Below are 23,313 nucleotides of genomic sequence, written 5' to 3' on the forward strand. Positions count from 1 at the left end.
CCCCCCCCCCAATCTGCCATATCAAATCAGCCACTATAGGGCCCCAGCCACCATCAGCTATCCTCATGAGGACCCCTCCTCACACCGTTGTCCCTTACAAACCATTCCACACACATCAGCCAGAATGACCTTCATACAATGCAAATCTGACCAAGCCATGCCCTGGAAAGAGGACAAAGCTCCCCAGCAGGGTCCAGCAGCCTACTACACCCGCCATCAGCCCGCCTCTCCAGAGAGCTTTTCTGACCAGGAAAACAGCCACATATTCATCACACTCAGGTGGCCAAACCAGCCTTGCACTTAACGAACATTTCTTTTGGCCATTATATACTGAAGCTCAAACCAAGGGAGCCAACGAACTCACCAGAAAGGAGGCAGAAAGACACCAGCCCTTGACACACTCACCTATTCTACGTTCTCAAGATGAATCGGGGCTGACGGACTGATGTGTGTGCCTGCCCACCAACATCTCTAAGGTACCTCTTAGTGGGCGCTCCAATTTCTGCCCGACCTTTGACACAGACAGGATGTCTGCCACCACACCATGCAGTGAGGGCCTAGTCTGAGGACCAGACAGAACTGGCCACGTGGGAAGGTCACCAAACCTCCCAGTTCCTTCGATACGAAAGAGATCACAGAGATACCGATCGCACACAGACGATGCTAAAACCAAACCAGAAAGGCCGTAAAGTGCTTCTCAAGGGCACCAACAACCTCCACACGGCCAAACTCGGCGTCAGTTCTCAGTTCTCATCCCATCAACTCTGAGCAAGCACAGCTCATCACCCGGTCCCTGGAAACAGCTGCTGGGCTCCCCCATCTCCACAGCGTGAGCTCTGGGGTCCCAGTGTCCTGAGCTTCTGCTGGGAGCTGACACCCAGGACGCACTTCAGGCCTGTGGCACCCATTATAAGGGCACCCAGTTTCCCCATTCTCTCCCCAGACCTGCTCCTCTGGCAGTCTCCCCACCCAGTTAGCGACAGCCATATTCTCTCAGTCGTCACATCAAACGACTCCTCAGCTTTTCACCCAGTTACCCGTTTTCGCTCTTCCTTCAAATATACAGGCAGAACCTGACTAGTTCTTGGCACCTCACTGCTACCACTTCGTCCAAACTCCCACCATCCCTCACCGGGGCCCCTGGGCCCACCTCTGCCCCCTCACAGGCTATTCTTCACACAGCAGCCAGAAAAGCACTATTAAAACACAGGACAGAGCAGGCCACCCCCCACCCATCCCCACAGTGACCGTACGGCCTTACAGGATGGGCCCCTTCCCGCCCCATCCCTCTGTCCTCCAGGCCACCACTGTGGCCTCCGCCCTGGTCTTCTCTAGGGAACAGCAGGTGACCCTGGGCAGGTGACTGGGCCTCTCTGGCCTTGGTCCTCACCTGGGAAGCAGATGGCAGCTCCTAACTGGGAGGCCTGTTTGGGAATTAAGCAAGCGTGAACTGGAAGTGTTAGAACACAGCGACAAGAAGGCCACTGCCTACTTCTCACTACTCGCAGACGGCAGCCCTTCTTGCAAAGAAAATAAAACAAAACACGAAAGCAACATTCCAGGAAAGAACACATGTGACAGCCTCCAACAGAAGCGGAGCTTCCTGGTTCAGCAAAGACGCTGGGCTGGGAGGTTAAACAGCTCACACACGACCCCCAATGTCAGCATCTAAAAGTCTCGATGTCAGTCTTAAAATCCATGCCAGCAAGCTCTACCTCAACAGTGCCATCAAGGGTGGTCATCACTGACTGGTTCCTCATAAATTAGTGGAGCAGTACAACACCATCAGGTCACCTAAAGAAGTCTGTGTCATCTACGACAACTGTGTCACAGAGCATTCTCACCTGCCAGGCAGGTAACACTCCACTTTCACAAGTTCTCTCCCGGAGACAAGACAGATAGATGGTTCAGTGACACACCACCCAGGCCCCTGAGCTCTCAACCACTTTCTGGCTAATGGGCTCTCGATCTGAGTGGTGGACAGATGAGGCCCTGCCTTCCTGCAGTTAACAGTTCCTCCCTCCCCCGTGTCCTGCTGGGCATCTCCAGCACCCAAGAACAAGATGCAAGGTCCAGGAGCCACTGGACCCCACCTCACTGCCCTCAGCAGGATCCCAAAGCCTCAACTTCCCTGCTGACAACTGTTATGTGCTCTTCCAGGTCCTGTTCAAATGCCACTTCCATGAAACCCTCTCTCACCTGAGACGCACCTCAATGCGTGGTTGTGCTCCGTGGGGCCTGCGCAAGGCCCAGCTCTCTTTCCAGATGCTGGTGGTCCTGTTATGCCCACGGCCTCTTCTGAAAGCATCCAAGGAGCCCATCCACATACACGGTGCCAAACTGCCCACGTACCTCAGCCCCAGATGTCCAACCTGAGTTGGGGAGGCTACCCAAAACTCTGTCCAACGTGTTTAATGATGCCCGACAAAACCAAATGAAAGGATTTCACGCCGTGAGTGGAGGAGTTTGAACTTTAGAACAGCAGCAAAAACAGAAACACAGAATCCCCACAAAGGTGGGCATCATTCCAAAACAGGGGATCTGACCCGGCCTGAGCTCCCACTGCGTCTGCCTCTCAAACAGCACATACGGACAGAAAGTGCCCATGCGTGGGCACGTCTAACAGCTTCTCTGAGCTGAGTTTCACGAGGGTGAGAGCAGGGTCATCCTGTGCGCAGCCCAGGCACCCTCACACAGACAGTGTGCACCTGCAGAGGGCACGCAGCCAGGGTAAGCTGTGGCCCCCTTTATCTGATGAAGCAGGCTGCAGGCCCCCAGTCAAGGACTAAGGAGCATGGCTGCCTGCATCCCACACCAGTCCTGTGCACAGCTTCGCAGAAGGATCAAAGGGCCCAGGTGAGACCAAATTCACAGGACAGGAAACACAAACATGTCGTGCTGCACACAGAGTGACCACGTTCTGTCTGTGACACTCTGTGTGGCCTGGTCACAGCCTGGCCACTCGGTCAGACACACACAGAGTGACCGTGTCTGTCTGTGACACTCTGTGAGGTCTGGCCACAGCCTGGCCACTCGGTCAGACACACACAGAGTGACCATGTTCCGTCTGTGACACTCTGCACGGCTCAGCCACAGCCAGGCCACTCGATCAGACACACACAGAGTGACCGTGTCTGTCTGTGACACTCTGTGAGGTCTGGCCACAGCCTGGCCACTCGGTCAGACACACACAGAGTGACCGTGTCTGTCTGTGACACTCTGTGAGGTCTGGCCACAGCCTGGCCACTCGGTCAGACACATACAGAGTGACCGTGTCTGTCTGTGACACTCTGTGAGGTCTGGCCACAGCCTGGCCACTCGGTCAGACACATACAGAGTGACCGTGTCTGTCTGTGACATTCTGGAGCAACTGGGCCTGCCTCTTCCGCTCCCCAATTTGCAGCTAAGACAGCTCATGGACAGAAGTATGAATTTTAACTGCTTTTCTGGCTATTACAGAGGGTTTTAGATTTTTGCTATTCTGTGGCCCAAACGTTACCTTGGATGGCCTGGCTAAAAGTGCTGGCAAGACGGTGTCTCCTCTCCTCTTCTGTGAAGTAGAGAAACTGGGACAGTAGCCCTACCTGACAGGGCTCTTGTAAGGATGAAACAAAAATGCCACATAAACCACTCAGTAGTGTACTTGACTCATAACAAGCACTGCAAACAACTACCAGCCATTATCACACTTGTTACGTTCCTGGGCCCCAATTAAAGCCTTCTGAAACAGGTAAAAGAGCAATCACGTGAGTCAAGAGAACTCCTGCAGTGACCAGGTGACAGAAACCACCAATGTGCAGACTCTCCAGGACTGAATCCGCTCACCCACTTGATGACACCAGAGCCTGACGGTGTCCATCTGTCTTCACAACCCTGCTTCTCCAAGCTCACCCCTCAGCGTGCCCACCACACACAACCTCCACTGCCAGAATTCCAGCACCCCGAAACGTGCATTTGTCTCACAATGCACACTGCAGCCTGAATCTGCATCCCCAACCTTGGCTCCCGCTTGTCTCCTCCTCAAGGCTTCTCTGCCCTGCCAATCCCACCCACCAAAAGGCTCTGCCACCCTCCACACACCCGCCCCTCGACCTCCCCCCCAAGCCCCATACACACACCACCTCCTCCAGGCACCCACAGCCTCTGCACAACCATCCCAGACACACACCACCTCCTCCGGGCACCCACAGTCTCCACACGCCCACTCCTCACCCCCGCCAACCCTAGCCCTGTGCACACACCTCCTCTGAGCACCCAAAGCCTCCACACACCCGTCCTGTGCACACACCACCTCCTCCAGGCACCCACAGCCCCTGCAGGCCGCCCCCACCATGTGCACATGACCTCTTCCAGGAGCTCACAGCCTCTGCACACCCGTCCCGTGCACACACCACCTCCTCCAGGCACCCACAGCCCCTGCAGGCCGCACCCTCTCTCATACACACCCCCTCTGGGCGCTCACAGCATTAACTCCACGTGTGTCTCTCCCCGGTGCTCACCACAGCCTACTGCCGCAGCATTTCCACCCAAGCCTTCTCCCCGGTACTCAGTCTGTCAACCTCATGTCCCTAACACTCAGGTACTGCGCTGTGCGCAGGGCAAGAGACCAAACGGCATTTGTGGAAGAAAAGCTAGCAAGAGGGTGGGAACGTACGGATACTTGATTTCGGCCAGGTACCTGCCCCTGCTGTCCATGCAAAGCACCACAGCCTGTGAGGACAAGTGACGTCGCCTCTGACAGGAAAAACGCTCAGGCTCCCACAAGCTGAGCAACGTGCGAAGACGAAAGTGGCGAGGCCAGCAGACGAGCCTGGGCTGTGTGGGGAACAGCCTGTGATCTTCCCCACGCCTGCTCTGCCTCACGACGTCACCACGGGACATGACTGGGAGACACACCCCCAACCTCCCCTGTCCGCTTGGTCGGGCTGCTCCCTGGGGAAACAGCCTCTGCAGAGGGTTGGATAAATCTTCACACCTGAAAAGGACTTGGCCAGCCTTCAAACTGCTTAGCAATCTTCTACCAGCTTATCAGCGCTAACAGCAGAGGACATTAAGATCTTGCAGCTACTCCATCTTCACATATGAAGTTTTCTCATTTTTAGGCAAAAGTAACACTAAAGTGCAGTGGGTAAAGGATGGTCTTCTTAGCAAAAAATGCTGGTTTGGTGGATATCCATATGAAATAAAATTAATCCTGATCCCTACTTCATCCTATATACAAAAAACTGATTCCAAGAGAGCAAACCCAACCCAAAGAAAGCAGAAAAGAACAAAATAATAAAGATTACAATGAAAATAAATGAAACGGACGAGAAAAACAAACAAAATCAATGAAATAAAGACGTAATTCTTTGGAGAAAATCAACAAAACCAACAAATCTTTAGCTAGATTGACCAATTAAAAAGAGAGAAGACTCAAATCACTCAAGTCAGAAGTGAAAGCAAGGGTGCCATTACAGACCTTACAGAAATACAGGATTATGAGGACGTAGGATGAACACCCATATGCCAACAATTAGACAATGCGGATGTAACAGATGAATTCCTAGAAAGACACAAACTACCAAAAATGACTCAAGAAGAAATAAAAAGTCTGAATAGACCTATCACAAGTAAAGAAACTGAACTAGTAATTTAAAACCTCCCATGAAGAAAAAAAAAAGCTTAGCCCTAGATGGCTTCACTGGTGAATTCTACCAAACATTAAAAAAAAAACAAAAAACCATCCATCACAAACTCTTCCAAAAAATAAAATAAAAACATTTCCCCACTCATTCTATGAAGTCAGTATTACCTTATACTAAAATCAGATAAAGACATAAGAGAAAACTATAGACCAATACTCCTTATTAATACAGATGCAAAAAATCCTCCATAAAATACTAGCAGACCAAACACAGCAACAAATGAAAACTATTAGACACCATGACCAACTAGGATTTATTCCAGGAACGCAAGGTTAGATTAACACCCAAAAACCAATCAATGTAATAAACTATATTATTAGAATAAAACACAAAACCACATGATCATCTCAATGGGCACAGAAAAAGCATTTAAGAAAATCCAACATCCTGTCATCATAAAAACAATCAACTAACTAGAAATGGAAAAGAACTTCTTCCTCCTGACAAAGGACATCTACAAAAAACTCACAGTTAGCACAACATGTAACTGTGAAAGACTAAAATCTTTCCCCCAAAGATGGGGAAGCATGTCCAATTTCTCCACTTCTACTCAACATCATACTGGAGGATCTAGCCAGGGCAATTATAGGCAAGGAAAAAAAAAGGCATTTCAGACTGTCAAGGAAAAAGTAAAACTCTATTTGCAAACAACATGATCTTGTGTATAGAAAACCTAAGAATCAACTTAAAAACTATTAGAATAAACAAGTCCAACAAAGTTTCAGGATGCACGGTCAATATACAAAAATCAATTATATTTCAATGCAGTAGCAATGAGCAAACCAAAAATGAAATTAAGAAAATTCCAGATATGACAGAACCAAAATAATAAAATACTTATACTCTGAAAACTACAAAGCACTGCTGAAATAAATTAAAGAAGACCTAAATAAATGAAAAGACACTCCATGTTCATGAACTGGAAAACAATATTAACAATATTCCTCAAACTGATCTACCAATTCAACGTCATCCCTACCAAAATCGCAGAAAGCTTTTTTGCAGCTATTGATAAGCTGACACTAAAATTCATACGGAAAAAAGGGACCCAGAAGAGCCTAAAGAATCTTGAAAAACAAGAACAAGGTTGGTGAACTCACACTTTACAATTGTGAAACTTACTACAAAGACACAGTATTCAAGGCAGTGTGGTACTAGCAAATGGAGAGGCATATAAATCAATAAAATAGAACTGAGAGTCCAGAAATGAGTCCTAACATTTATGGTCAATTAATTTTTGACAAAGAGCCAAGACAATTCAATAGGGAAAGAATGGTCTTTTCAACAAATGGTACTGGAACAATAGGATAGCCACATGCAAAAGAATAAAGTTGGACTGCTATCTACACACCATATACAAAATTAACTCAAAATGGATCACATATATGAATATAAAAGCTAAAATCATAAAACTCTTAGAAAAAATACATAAGAGTAAACCTTTATGATCTTGGATTATACAATGGTTTCTTAGGTGAGACACCAAAAACACACAGAACAAAAGAAAAAAACATAAAATGGACTTCATCAAAATTAAAAACTTTTCTGCTTCAAAGGACACTCTTAAGAAAGTGAAAAGACAACCCACTGAATGGGACAAAATAACTGTAAATCACACATATGATAAGAAATGTGTAAAAAGAATCAACAAAGAACAGTTTGATAAAGCTAAATGTTGTCAGGTGCCATCGAGTCGATTTCGATTCATAGCGACCCCGTGTGAACTGCCCCACAGGGTTCTCTAGGCTATCATCTTTACAAGAGCAGATCACCACGTCTTTCTCCCGCAGAGCAGCTGGGTAGGTTCAAATCACCAACCTTTCAGTTAGCAGCCAAGCGCTTAACCATTGCAAAGGATTTGAAAAGACGGTTGAGTAGACATTTCTCCAAAGAAGACATACAAATGGCCAGTAAGCTCATAAAAAGATGTTCAACATCATTAGCCATTAGGAAAATGCAAATTAAAACCATAATGAGATATCATTTCACAACCACTAGGATGGTGATAATCAAAAACATAGATTATAACAAGATTTGGCAAGGATATGGAAAAACTGGAGGCCTCATACATTGCTGGTGGAAACATAAAAGGGTGTAGCTGCTATGGAACACAGTTTGGCAATATTTAAACACACAGTTACCATATGATCCAGCAATTCTACTCCGTAGGTATAGAGCCAAGAAAAATGAAGATCAACGTCCACACTAACACCTGTATACAAATGTTCATGGCAGCATTATTCATAATAGCCAAAAAACGAAAACAATCCAAATGTCCATCAACGGATGAATGGATAAATAAAATTGGTTTACCTATACAATGAAATATTATTTAGCCATAAAAAGGAATGAAGTACTCACTTGAACACCAAAAAACAGACACATTTATACAGGCATATCACTGAAGTGGCTATCCAAATGGTCAAAAAACATATTGGTGCTCAACATCATTAGTCATCAGGGAAATGCAAACTGAACCACAATAAGACATACTACACATCTACCAGAATGGCCAAGAAGAAAAGGACAGAAAATATCAGGTGTTGGTGAGGATTTGAAGCAACAAGTTACACTTGTAACTTAATACAACCACTTTGGATACTTACATGTGGTGCAACAGATCGCTTTTCTATGGCGGTTCTAGCCATGGTCTTGTGATTCCCACCAAAAGACCGGATGGGACTGTATAAAGTGCTTGTGGCTACCAAGGGGATTGGAAAGCTTGCTAATAATACAAATAAAGTGCATGGCACCCTTGTGGGGGTGGGACCATGCAATAAGGTGAATGGGACCCTAATGAGGGGACTGGTCAGTTCTGCCATCCCGCTAGTCTTAAAATGAGCCATCTGAGAGGGAGAAAGTGGGGTCTCACTACCACCAAAAAAGAAGAGCTAGGAGTGGAGCACATCCTTTGGGCCCGAGATCCCTGCGCTAAGAAGCTCCCAGAACCAGGAGACAAAAAGAGAAAGCTCTAACACCGGCGACAGCGCAAGACTGAGACAGGCAGCAGCACCGGAACAGTGGCAGGAGAACCAGGACACTGACGCTAAATGGCACAGTGGGCTTCCTGGCCCACAGAGCAAGGCAGTTACAGAGCATGTGCCGACCCACAGAGCGAAAGAGCTGAGCACCTTTGAGCAGGAGGCCTCCTGACAGAGTGGGATGGCTCCAGCACTCATTGTCAGCGAAGCTAAAGAGCTTTGTAACACCTGCTCAAGCAGGGCAGAGGCCGGGCCAATAGGCTGAGGGACCAAGGGACTGAGGGACCAAGGGGCTGAGGGCAAGAGAGAGGCCCGCCTGCAGGCACGGCTAAGAAGAGGCTATCCTGACGGAAGAACTGTATCCTGAGTTGCGCCTGATTTGACTTGTAACCTGTTATTTCCCTAATAAACTCCATAACTGTAAGTGTTATCTGTGAGTTGTGTGTGGTCATCGCAACAAATTATCGAACCCAGCAGAGAATGTCCTGGGAGAGATGGGTGGCATCAAAATTGATAAAAAGGTTGGAGAGAAGAGGTGTAAGTCTGACCTCACTTCATAGCACTCAGCCTTGGACTGATGCTGATGGTGATTCTCCTTTACCCTTGTGAAGTTAGATGAGGCGGTCTAACGCCTCCAAAACTCCATTTTTACCATTGGTATCACAAGTAGGATTCACTGCAATGTGTCCAGACTCATGGAAGCTTGGGACTTTGTAAGAAAAAGAATAAATGGGTGTGGGAAGTGAAACCTTTGATTCTTAGACAATTGTTGTTACCTGTAATGGTTTAAAGGAAAGTAAGAGATGTTTTGCTGCAGCTAGCGGGAGAAAAGCCTCAAGTGGAGTGGCCTGGGGCAAAAGCAGACCAGTTAAACAAGATGACTGATAAGGGACCAGGATGTCTGGTTCCACCCAGCCAGAGGCCCAAAGCCATATGCATACGAATGGGAAGATAGTCAAGGTGTGGAGAAGATGAAACTGGATACTGAATGTTTCTCCAATCTACTGTAGTAAAACAGACTTACATGCATGACTGGTCTAAAGCGCAGGGAGGTCTGTGCACTACCGAGCCTATGGCTGGTATCCACTCATCATCAGCTTGGATGGCTAGAGACAAGCTGACCAGAATCCAACCAAATGAAGAGAAAGATGTTTCACACTGTGAGCTGGTGTAGAGTACTGCAATCTGATGGCTTGCTCTGGCCTGGACTTTGCTTATGGATGCAAATGCTCAAAGTTCCAACTGGTACAGAAGATTCTTCAGAGTCTAAAGTTTGGACCAAGGAACACGCTTTTCTCCTCAGAGTACTGGTCTGATAAAACCAAAAAAAAACACCAAACTCACTGCCATGGAGTCCATTCCAACTCAGAGCAACCCTATGGGACAGAGTGGAACTGCCCCATAGGGTTTCCAATGAGTGGCTGGTGGATTTGAACTGCCGACCTTTTTTGTTAGCAGCCGAGCTCTTAACCCACTATGCCACCAGGGCTCCACTGGTTTGACAAGGATAGGCAACTTAAACAGTGGCTATCTAAAACAGGCAGATAAAGGCACGAAGTGGATAGCTTACACGCTTTCCTAAGTGTGCTCACACTCAAAGTGAGGGTCAAGGGAGGATCCCCACTGAGCAGTTTCCTCTTTTCCTGATGGGCCTAGGGAAGAGAAGATGAGGGAAGGTGCTGGCAGGATTCTACGACTCAGTTCTGAGCACTGACTGTTAACAGGGTTAATCTGAGACTGGAAAAAAAAAAAAAAACTAGTTGTAGAAGCTGTAAGTGAAAGAGTGGGACAAAGCAGAAGGCACTGCTGGACTGGAGCACAACGGTCAAACCTAAAGTCCCTAAAAGGTCTTGCTATGCTGATACCTCAAGAGAAGATCAGAGCAAGGGAATAATCTTCTCTCAGACTTTTGGAGAACCTGACAGGATCAGATGGGCACCTGCAGGAGAGCTGAATGGCTGGGACCTGAGTGAGCCCACCCTGAGGACTCTCTTCTCTACTGAAGGACTAATTGTTAAGGACTGTTTTAGACTGGTAAAATGAGCGGGAGGGGAAAGTAACCTCCAAGTATGAAAGAACCATGCATAGGTAGAAAAGCCAGGGGGTGGGCTGCGGTGCAATGGATCATTTTATACAGCCTTTGTAGTTATGGTCTTGTAAGTCCCACCAAAGATTGGGTGGCACTATGCAAACAAGCTGCTTGTGGCCCACCAAGAGGATTGGAAAGCTTGCTAATAATACAAATAAGGTGTATGGCACCATTGTGGGGGAGAGGGGAACCATGCAAATAAGGTGTATGGAACCCTAACGAGAGGACTGGTCAGTTCTGCCATCCTCCTAGGCTTAAAATGAGCCATCCCAGAGGCAAAAAGGGGAGCTTCACTACCACCAAGAAAGAAGAGCTAAGAGTGCAGCACATCCTTGACCCTGGGTCCCTGCACTGAGAACTTCCCAGACCCAGGAAACAGAAAGAGATGGCTGTAACACCGGAGACAGTGCAAGCGGGCGAGAGGCAGCAGCAGAGAAACAGTGGCAGCAAACAGCGACACAGGTGCAAAATCGTGCAGTGGGCTTCCTGGCGCACAGAGCAAGGCGGTTACGGTGGCTGTGCCAACCCAAAGAGCGAGAAAGCCAAGCACCTTCGAGCAGACGGCTCGTTGGCAGAGCTGGGTGCCTCCGGGTACTTACCACTGAGAGCTGAGCACTTTCGGGCAGGAGGCTTCCTGGCGGAGTGGGGTGCCTCCGGGCACTTGCTGTCAGCAAAGGTAAAAGATCTTTGTAACACTTGCCCAAGTGGGGTAGAGGCCGGGCAGAGGGGCAGAGGGGCAGAGGGGCCAAGGGCCAGAGACAGGCCTGCCTGTGGGCATGGCTGAGAAGAAGCTGTCCTGACCAAAGAACTGTATCCTGTATCGAGTCGCACCTGATTCTCTGAATTGTAACTTGTTAACTTCTCTAACAAACTCCATAATCCTGACTGTTGTCTGTGAGTTCTATGTAGCCATTGTAAGAAATTATGGAACCTGGGAGAGAAGTAGAGAGTGCCCTGGGAGGGACAGCTGGTCTCAGAATTGGTAAAAAGGTTGGAGAGACGAGGTGTACCTGACCTCCACTTCATAGGAAATCAGCCTTGGGCTGATGTTGATGTCGATCCTCCCCACCCCCTGTGAAGTCAGACCAGGACGGATGCTTCGGCCACTCCCGTTTCACAGTATCACTCAGCATTTTCACTCCACCAACAGAAATGTGAACCTGTGTTCACCAAAAGACACACACAAGGATGTTCACAGCACCTTTATTTAAAATAGCCGAAAACTAGAAACAACCCAAATGTCCACGATGTTGTTGTTGCGTGCTGTGGAGTCAATTCTGACTCACGGCAACCCTACAGGACAGAGTAGAACTGCCCCATAGTGCTTCCTAGGCTGAAATCTTCATGAGAGCAGATGGCCAGGTCTTTTCTCCCGTGGAGCCACTGGTGGGTTCAACTGCCAATCTTTCGGTTAGCAGCCGGGTGCTTAACCATTGCACCACCAGGGCTCCCTGTCCACATACAGCAGAACGAATATGTAAGCTGTGGCACAGCAATGAGTAATGAGAAATAACAACCTTCAACAGTATGCCATAACACAGATGACTCTCAGACACAATGCTGATGGAAAGAAGCCAGACAGGAGTACACGCTACAAGCTTTCTTTACATAAAAGTTCAGAAACAGGCAAAACTAGTCAAGGTATCCGAAGGCAAGACAACATTTACCCTTCAGGGAGGGTGAGGTAGACTATAACGGGCGTAAGAGGGCTCCTATGGTTCTGACTGGAGCCTTGTGACGCAATGGTTAAGAGCTACGACTGCTAACCAAAAGGTCAGCAGTTCGAATCCACCAGCAGCTCCTTGGAAACCCTATGGGGCAGTTCTACTCTGTCCTATAGGGTCGCTATGAGTCGGAACCGACTCGACGACACATAACGACAACAACATGGTTCTGATAATGTTCTCTGTTTTATCTGGGAGCTAGGTTACATGTCTGCATGATATATTTAGTGTCAGACACATAATGTGTGCATTTTTCTGCATGTGTCATGCATCAAAAAATTTTCAAAAAAAAGTCTTTCTCAGGTTAAATGTCTTATGATTAATCATATTAAAATAAACATGGTTAAGGTTTGGTGCTGGAGCCCTGCTGGCACAGTGGTTAAGAGCTCGCCTGCTAACCAAAAGGTCAGCAGTTCAAATCCACCACCTACTCCTTGCAAACCCTATAGGGGCAGTTCTACTCTGTCCTATAGGGTTGCTATGAGTTGGAATCAACTCGACAGAATGGGTTTAGTTCGGTTTTAGTAAGGTTTGGTGTCAGATACTACAAAACTATAATGACAGATTCTAGCAGACCACTTAACCGAAGAGAAAGAAAACGGAAGAGCAGACCTGGATGGAGGGAAGACTTCCATTCACTGGGCCATACTGACTGGCGTTTACTGGTCCCTCAGAAACTTCAAAAGCAGCCCAATAAACTGACTGTTCAAGGAATTTGAGGAACACAGGCAGAGTCCCAGGAAGAGGAAGTAGACAAGGCTCTGCCAGCCTAAATGCCAGCCGTGGAATCTGGCTGTAGGGGCCTGGTACAAAGACAGGACAGAGGTAATCTCAACAAGCTGTTAGTAAACAGTTTTCAAATGGCACAGTACAGAGACAACACTCCGGATCTTTTTTAAACTGTCAATTATTAAACTACCCAGTTGCTGTCAAGCAGACCCCGACTCCCAGCAACCTCATGTGTGTCAGAGTAGAACTGTGCTCCATGGGGTTTTCAATGACTGATTTCTTCCAGAAGCAGATCACCAGGCCTTTCTTCTGAAGTGTCTCTGGCTGGACTCAAACCTCCAACCTTTCAGTTAGCAGGCAAGCATGTTAACCATTTACACCACCCAGGGACTATAACTTCTTAGGCACCTGCTATCTGTCAGGTGCCCTCCGTGGCACATCAAGAATCTACCCTTCCCTTTTACAGGAGCTGGACTTCAGGGTAAGCAATTTCTCTTCACAGAAGAGCTCCAGGAAACAAAGGAAGAAAGGCTGCCTGCCATTCTGCGACCCTCCATGAATTAATGGATCTCACAAGTGAACATCAAGGACTGTGAACATCACAGAAAGAGATAATCGGACTTCTCACTTATCATGCCTCCTGATAAAAGTACTCAACAGCAGTTATGATGTACTCCTGCCAAAAAAAGTCTGACCTGAGTCTGTTCAAGTCTCTAGCCCAGCACGACCTGATATAATGTAAGCCACGGTATGAATCACATGTGTAATTTTTAGTCTCCTAGTACCCATATCAAAAAAGTTAAGAAGTAGATGAAATTACTTTAATAATACACTTTATTTAACTCGATACAGCCAAAATATTTTATTTCAACATGTAATCAATGCTGTTAAACACATATTAATATTTTACATCTCCTCCATACTGTGTCTCTGAAATTTAAATCCGATGTGTGTTTTCACTTACTGCACATCTCGATTCGCAGGAACAACATTTAAAGTACTCAAGAGCCATTATGTGGCTAGTGGCTACCATAGTGAACAGACCAAAAACCAAACCCATTGCCATCAAGTGGATTTCCACTCATAGCAACCCTACAGGAGAGCAGAGAACTGCCCCATACAGTTTCCAAGGCTATAAATATCTGTGGAAGCAGACTGCCACATCTTTCTCCTGCAGAGCGGATAGTGGGCTCGAATCACCGACCTTTTGTTTGGCAGTTGAGCGCTTAACCACTGAGCCCCCAGTGCTCCTCATATTGGACAGAGGAAGCCCAAACTCTTAACTGTCAGTTCACAGAAAATATAGGGGACAGAGGAACATGTTAAACAACACCATAAGAATGTAATTAGTAAATATTAAGGTTATGGGAAAATTTGGGACCAATAAACCATTATCCTCAAAACTAAACTGAAAGGTAAAAAAATAAAGAGCTGGAAAGGAAATAAATATATTCAAAGATTTAAGAGCCATATCTACCAAGGGCAATGAATGGACCATATTTAGTTCCTAATATGAACACTGACTAGATAATTATTTACTGAAATACTTACATTAACTGAAATATTCATTTAGAAAATATGCTTCAAAATAATTGAGAGTAGGGAGGAGAAGCATAGCTACACCAAGACCAGCCAGGAGAAGGCAGCTGCAAATGCCAGAGGACAGGTTACACCCTCAGATCTACTTCCGAGCGAGTCTGGAGAAGTTCCGTAACAAAAAGCCTCAAATGCCTGGTTTGTCTGTGTGCACGTTACTGTTTTTCCACACATATGCATTTGCTGGTACATGCATAACCATCTTGACGAATACACAATAATTATAATGCCGGTGCCCTGCCTGGGAAGAGAAGAACTGAATGACGGGGGACAAGAGAGGGAGACTTTTCACTTTGTACTTTTTTATACTTTTTAATTTTGAACCATGCAACTCTCTTACCTACTCAGAAATCTTAATTTAAAAGCATGTATCTTGAACCAAGAGACCAGCCTCTCTGCATCTCTGTCCAAGCCTCCTCACTGGCCTCCCCGCTGCCACTCTTGTCTACCTTTAGTCTACTTGTCACACATCAGCCAGGGTCATCTTTTAAAAATGCCATCCATCTCTAAAATCCTTCAATGACTGTCTATAGTGCTTCCAAAGCACCCAACTGTCACCACAGCAACCCAGCCCTGTATGACCTGACCCCTGCCTCTCCAGCTTCACCTCTTGCCACTCACCCCTTCTGACCCGGCAATTGTACTGTGAACCAAAGGAGACAGACCTCACCCAACTCATCCTCAAGGAGCTGGGACAGTGACATGGTAAACACCACACAGCCAGGAGGAACACTAGACACACAAGCATGTGCAGTAATACGGGACAAACAGCACACGCTCCGTGCTCAGAGCCAAGTCTAAACATAACAAGCGCTTCTCACAAGGACCAGGAAAAAAGATGATAAATACTTGGCATTCTTGGATTCCTAGATTTGCTTTCTAAATTTGCTAAAACGCATGATTTTTTAATGTACGTACTGTACGTCACCGTTCATTCACGCCTCACTTTAACACTCACCTTATTCTTAAGGAGCCTTTCCCAACACAATCAGTGCAATATACAGCAGGCCTTTTCTACTTTTAACTGATTCCATCTCATTTCCTAGCTCTGTAATAACTGCTCTGCTACATTCTTAAATTTCAGGAATTCAGGGACCAATCTCAAAAAAGTGTATATTTTCTTGTGCAAAACCCAGAAGAGCACTTCCTCAACAGAAAGTGTTCAAAGGTGCTTTTCCACCCCTTTCATACAGCACTGTAAATGTACTCTGATCAGGACTTGCCAGCCTATCAAAGGGGAATGCAGAAAGCAGTCTAAAAACTTTTCCAAAATTAAAAGCCCACTGGCAGCAATGTTACTGGGAAAATGACATCTTATGAAGACATCATGTCAAAAGAAACGACCCCTCCAAAGAGTCAGAGGAACCACTTCAACTTGATTTCCAAATTCCGAAACCCTCAAACAGATTAATTTTTTTTAATACATAAAAATACTAAAACTTAAGTAAAAACATCAGTAAATGGGGGAACTTCTCAAACCTGGGGCTGCCGCTTTTGCGCCACATCCGCAGTAGGAATTAACTGGGCTCCAGTAACTATCTCCTCTGTGGTTTGCTAGTCAGACACTTAAGTAGAAACCAAATGCCCCTCACCCGAAGACAAAGGTATCCGTCAAACCCAGTAAGCCCAACGTTATGCCTTGAATTGTGTCCCCCAAAAATGTGTGCCAACTTGGCTAAGCCATGATTCCCAGTATTGTGTGACTGTCCTCCATTCTGTCATCTGATGTGATTTTCCTATGAGTTGTAAATCCTACCTCTATGAGGTTAATGAGGCAGGATCAGAGACAGTTATGTCAATGATGCAGGACTCAATCTACAAGATTGGGTTGTGTCTTAAATCAATCTCTGCTGAGATACAAAAGAAAAAAAGAAGCAAAGACATGGGGACCTCATACCACCAAGAAACAAGAGCCAGGAGGATAGTGCGTCCTTTGGACCTCGGGTCCAGGCACTGAGAAGCTCCTCGACCAGGGAAGATTGATGACAAGGGCCTTCCCCCACAGTCAACAGAGTAAGAAAGCATTCCCCTGGAGGTGGCATCCTGAATTCGGACTTCTAGCCTCCTAGACTGTGAGAGAATAAACCTCTCTTTGTTAAAGCCATCCGCTTGCGGTATTTTTGTTAAAGCAGCACTAGATAACTAAGACACCCAATGAAATGACAAAAAACACAAAGTTCCTCCAGAGAGGAGCCCAAACCATGGTTCTTATAAACTATCTCAAAGACAAACGCAATAAAATATGGTCAAAAACACAGAAGTGTTTGATGATATAACAGAAACAGCAGCAGGGGCCCAGGCTTTAGCCCCCACGCTGGCACTGACTACATGTGGGATCTCAAACAACTAAGCTACCCACCAATGTCCTTTTGGGTACGAAATTACAGTTGAGGTAGAAATACCACCCTTGCTAGCTTTTGTTCTAACTCCAGAACTTTCCCATCACAAAAGACACAGTAAGATCCCGATGGGCAGCCTTTTCCAAACAACAGCTGTGCTGGATGCATTTGTCAAGACTTACAGTACAGGCTTCTGATTTGCAGACCCTGATTTACAACCCCTTCTCTTATCAAAAATCAACCCAAGGCAAGAAAACAGGAAGGAGAAACATAAACTCCATCCAGGAGACATCTGAAACCCCACACAAAATATGAATAGGAAGCATGGATGGAAGAAAGCTAATTCAATCCAGAGAGCAAAGGGAGGTGAAACTCAATACGGGGGTTTCTGCTGAGAAGCAGGGAAACTGACCCCACAGCAAGACTCGGAAAACAGAGGTGATGCCCGGGGCTGACATAGGGAGGGCGTGTGCATGTGTGTGCATGTGTGTGCACACGCATGTGTGAGCAGCACAGGGAAAAGTCTGCACAAGGAACAGATTCTCAGGCCCACGCCCCTGTGGTACACTCAGCATGGGATCCTCTCCTGTGCCTCCTAGGGAGCAGAGGTCCAGCTCTATAAAAACACCACCAGAAACACACCACAGTGGGGACAGCAGGCAAGACAAAGATGGAAGTGAGCTCTGCAACTGAACCAGGGAGATGAGGAAAAGGTTATCTACTGACCTAACAGGGCCCTGATGGCCCAGCGGTTAACTGCTATGGCTACTAACCAAGAGATCAGCGGTTCGAATCCACCAGCTGCTCCCCGGAAACCCTACGGGGCAGTTCTCTGTCCTACAGCGTCGCTATGAGTCAGAATCAACTCCACAGAAACGGGTATGGTTTTTGTTTGTTTATCTACTGACCTAAGTCAGGACAAAGGACTGAAAGATCCTTCTCAAAGGAAACCAAACTGCCCCAGGGAACAGATCAGCACAGACTAACATCTGGAGGACAGCCAACAAAAAAAACAGCCAGTCCTCGTCCTACAGCAAAAGCAACCGGTAAACAAGCCCCCACAAACACTCAGATCCCACTTTGAGTACTTTATTCTTCAAGGTGAATAATCAGTCAAAGATCACCAGACAATTAGAGAAATGCCAATCGAAACTACAATGAGATACCATCTCACCCCAAAAAGGCTAGCATCAATCCAAAACACACAACAAATGTTGGAGAGGTTGTGGAGAGACTGGAACACTTATACACTGTTGGTGGGAATGTAAAATGGTATAACCACTTTGGAAATCGATCTGGTGCTTCCTTAAAAAGCTAGAAATAGAAGTGCCATATGATCCAGCAATCCCGCTCCTTGGAATACATTCTAGAGAAATATGAGCCGTCACGCGAATAGGTATACGCACATCCTCGTTCGCTGCAGCACTGTTCACGACAGCAAAAACATGGAAACAACCTAGGTGCCCATCAACAGACGAATGGATAAACAAATTATGGTATAGTCACACAATGGAATACTACACAATGACAAAGAACAACGATGAAATCGTGAGACGTCTTGTAACACGGAGGAATCTGGAAGGCATCATGCTGAGTAAATTCAGCCAGTTGCAAAAGGACAAACATTGTATAAGACCACTATTATAAGAACTCAAGAAAAGGTTTAAACACAGAAGAAAACATTCTTTGATTGTTATGAGGATAGGGAGGGTGGGGAAGCAGGGAGGGGGCATTCACTAACTGGATAGCAGGCAACAATTGTCTTAGGTAAAGAAAAGGACAATACACACTACAGGGGAAGTTAGCCCAACTGGACTAAACCAAAACCTAAGAAGTTTCCTGAATACAACCAACATTTCAAGGGATAGCGAAGCAGGGGCAGGGGTCTGGGGACCGTGGTTTCAGGGGACATCTAGGTCAACGGGCTTAACAAAGTTTATTAAGAAAATGTTCTGCATCCCACTTTGATGAGTGGCATCCGGGGTCTTAAAAGCTAAGATGCATCAACTGGTCCCAACCCACCTGGAGCAAAGGGGAATGAAGACCCCACAGACAAGGAAGGTATCGCCCAAGAGACAGACAGGGCCACAGAAACCAGAGACTCCATCGGTCTGAGAGCAGAAGAACCGGACAGTGCCCGGCTACCACCAGTGACCACCTGACAGGAAACACAACAGAGTGTCCCTGACGGAGTGGAAAAGCGGGGTGCAGAACTCAAATTCTAGTAAAAAGACCAGACTTAATGGTTTGACTTGAGACTGAAGGGACCCCGGAAGACGTGGCCCCCAGACTCTCTGTTAGCCCAAAACTAAAACCACTCCCAAGGCCAATTCTTCAGATAAAGATTAAACTGGACTATGGGACATAAAATGATACTCATGAAGAGTGTGCTTCTTAGCTCAAGTAGATACATGAGACTAAATGGGCAGCTCCTGTCCGGAGGCGAGATGAGAAGGCAGAGAGGGTCAGAAGCTGGTTGAATGGACACGGGAAATCCGAGGTGGAAAGGAGGAGTGTGCTGTCACAGTACAGGGAGAGCAACTAGGGTCACATAACAATGTGTGTAAATTTTTGTATGAGAAACTAACTTGAATTGTAAACTTTCACTTAAATCACAATTTAAAAAAAAATCACCAGGCATTTGAAGGTCTCCATCATGAAAGAAACCAAAGACACAACAGCAAAGAGGCATGCAAAAGAAACAGAAAAAAAGTATGAAATAAAATTTAAAAAATTTTAGTAACTTTTAAAAATGTTAGGCTGTAATAAACAAAGAAATAAAGATACAGTATATGTAAAACAAGAACAGGAGACACTAAAAAAGGAACAGAGAATGGGAAAGAACATAAAAATGATAGCAAAAATTTAAAATCCAGTAAAAATATTGAAAATAGTCCAAAAAATGTTCCCAAAAAGCAGAATAAAAAGACCAAGACATGACGAGAGAAATGACTTAAAAAATTAGAAGACTAAATACAGAAGTCCAACATTCAACTAAAGAAATTCCAAAAGGAAAGCAAAGAAAAAACAGTAGAGAAGAAGTTATCTCAAATATACTGTACAAAACATTCTTATAAATGAAAGGGCATGGGTCTCCAGGTTTCACGGCTACTTAGCACCCTGCATAATAAATGGAAAAAAAAACTCGCACTAAGGTACATCATGAAAATCTGGAAACTCGAGGATGCAAAGATGCTTAAAGTTTGGGGGGGGTGGGGGGAAGAACACTTACGAAGAATTAAGAATCAAACCAGACTTCTCAACAGCAACAATGGAAACTAGAAGATATTGGAGCCATGAGTTCAAACTGATTTCCAGCCAAACTTACTAATCAAGTGTGATGGTACAGTAAATACATTTCTGACACGCCAGTCCCAAAATGTTTGCCTCCTGTCCATCCTTTCCCAGGAAGCTACTAGAGAATGTGCTCCAACCCAATGAGGGAGTAAACCCAGAGAGAGGGAGACATCAGATGCAGGTAAAAAGTGGTTCTTTGCTCGAGAAGGTGGGGAGAATTCCCAGGATGACAGCTGTGCACCACGCATGAGAGGGTGAGCGAGGACCATCTCCAGGAAGAACGTGGAACCGATGAACGACCTGACAGGGCTGAATGGGTAAAAAATTAAATTGAGAAACATGTTACAAAATTAAGGGATGGTACAAAAACATTATTTTGAGGTTCAAAGGAAAACAGGCAAATTGAACGTAGGCAATTATTAAAAGTTATACAAAGAAGAAATATAGTTTACCCCGTAGCCCAGCACAGCACAGTAATTACCTGGACATACTGATGAAGACTCTGCAAATGTACTGAACCAAAACCATGTCCTAGCAAGATAGGAGACTGGGGGAGCATAAGAGGGAGTGTGAGAGAACTAAAATCTTCACCTACCATTAGTGGAAGCTAACAGGTAATCCCAAAATAGGTAAGACATGACAATACAAGCAGCAGATTATTCAGAGATGAAGTAAATGCCAAAAGAAACATCTAAAGAAGTTGCACATGGCTGCCACCTCTCCAGGGAGAAAAGGCAGGAGGGGAGGGTTGCCTTTTTTTTTGTTTTTTCCTATGCTTCTTAGGACTAACTGATTATATAAACTAAGTGTATGTATTAGTTTAAAAATTAAAAATAAAATTAAAGAGATACACAGTAACTACCCTAGTAGAAAGCATAAAATCTGCCTGGGAAGGCCCCCCTGCAGAAAGATGTCATTATTAACTCACGGCCGCTGAAGCAAAAGCCATGAAGTCAAGTCCAGCACCCTGGGCTCCAGGCCTCAGTGGTCCTGGATCTGCACTTAAAAATCTCACAGGCCACCATTCACTGACCCACAAAATGGTGGACAGGGAATGTGCTCCATTACCTCAGCAGTTTTAGTGAGAAAACGTGGCAACTATCTTTCTAGGTCAAGGAAAAGAGGAAAGAATAAATATACAGTTATACCAGTTTCAAGTGTCAACTTTGCTAGTATAATCATTGGGCAATTAGTGAACCCTAACCCAGTAACCAAGGAGCCCTGGTGGCACAGTAGTGAACCACTTGGCTGCTAACGGAAAGGCTGGAAGTTCAAACCCACCAGAGAAAGATGTGGCAGTCTGCTTCCGTAAAGATTACAGTCTTGGAAACCCTATGGAGCAGGTTCTACCCCATCCTATGGAGTCGCTATGAGTCGGAATCAACTAGATGGCAACGGGTTTGGAGTTTTTGGTTTTGACCCAGTAATCATTTCCTAGATTTAGTGGCCTTCAGTATGGATTTACAGTCTTCAGTATGGATTACACTTCAACATAAAAGAAAAATCGTCACAATTGGACCGATCGGCAACATCATGATAAATGGAGAAAATAATGAAGTTGTCAAAAATTTCATTTTACTTGGATCCCCAGTCAATGTCCATGGAAGCAGCAGTCAATAAATCAAATGACATATTACGTTGGGCAAATCTGCTGCAAAAGACCTCTTTAAATTGTTAGAAAGCCCAAGACGTCACTTTAAGGACTAGCGTGCGCCTGACCCAAGCCATGATATTTTCAATCACCTCATCTGCATGTGAAAGCTGGATAACAAATAAGTCTGAAGAATTGATGCATTTGAATTACGGTGTTGGTAAAGAATACTGAATATACCAGAGACTGCCAGAAGAACAAATGAATCGGTCTTGGAGGAAGTACAACCACAATGCTCCTTAGAAGCAAGGATGGCGAGACTTCGTCTTTCGTACTTCAGGCACGTTATCAGGAGGGACTAGTCCCTGGAGAAGGACATCATGCTTGGTAAAGTAGAGGGTCAGCGAAAAAGAGGAAGACCCTCAACGAGATGAACTGACACAGTGGCTGCAACAATGGGCTCAAACAGCACCAACTGTGAGGCCAGCACAGGACCAGGCAGCGTTTCATTGCGTTATAGACAGGGTCACTAGGAGTCGGAACCGACTCGACAGCACCTAACGACAACAGGTTTAGGGGCAACAGGTGGTCCACTCTCCAGTGTCATCTCACTCACTGCCAGGGGGTGACAATCTGGGGACAGTAGTGCTACACTGCAAACAGACCCTCACCCCGTCACACGCCTCCATGGTGAACATTTAGAATCAATACTCTTAACACCAGAGCTTCTACTAACCTAAAATCACCCCTTCATTGCAAACCGTAAGAAACAGTCCAAAATTTAGAAGGTTCTGCACCAAGCGTCTCCACACAGGCTAATGTGTTTCGACAAAGGGTTGTCTAAGGCGAATGTGCCCTTCCTTACGCTATTCACGCAGCCAAGCTGAGCCTGCCAAGAGTAGGAGGCTATACTCTAGGGTGCTGGGTACCCCAAGGTCAGTGACCCTGACAAGCAGTGACTGGAGCAGCATATGCAGGGTTGTTAAACGGAGCAGGACCTCCTCCAAGAGCCTCCCCAAAGGTCCCTGTTGGAAATGGTCCTTCATCTCTTCTCCCTCTGCAGACTTGGGGCGTGTTTCTCAAGCCCGGGCTCTGGAGCCAGACCCTCGTTTGTCTTCCAGGCCACAGGCTCTGTGACCTGAGGCCTGAGGACGTGACAGTACCGACCTCCTAAGTTGGCTGTCAGGCTTTCATGAGTGAATTCCCCAGAGCGCTGGGGCAGCTGGGCATACTTAAGGGCTCAGTGAACAGCAAACTCTGCCTGTCGTTATGGGCCCGTC

The 23,313-nt window shown here is 46.0% G+C and overlaps 1 protein-coding gene across 1 annotated transcript in view; it reads right to left on the bottom strand.

The window, feature by feature from the left end:
* Positions 1-21,957, bottom strand: part of EHMT1 (euchromatic histone lysine methyltransferase 1) — a 231,313-nt gene extending 209,356 nt beyond the window's left edge. The window contains exon 1 of the mRNA XM_023725491.1: positions 20,378-21,957. The gene's annotated coding sequence lies outside the window, so the exon portion shown is untranslated. The remainder of the gene's footprint in view (positions 1-20,377) is intronic.
* Positions 21,958-23,313: the final 1,356 nt, after the last annotated feature.

Source organism: Trichechus manatus, unplaced genomic scaffold, assembly GCF_000243295.1.
Source record: "Trichechus manatus latirostris isolate Lorelei unplaced genomic scaffold, TriManLat1.0 scaffold00317, whole genome shotgun sequence".
Classification (NCBI taxonomy): domain Eukaryota; kingdom Metazoa; phylum Chordata; class Mammalia; order Sirenia; family Trichechidae; genus Trichechus; species Trichechus manatus.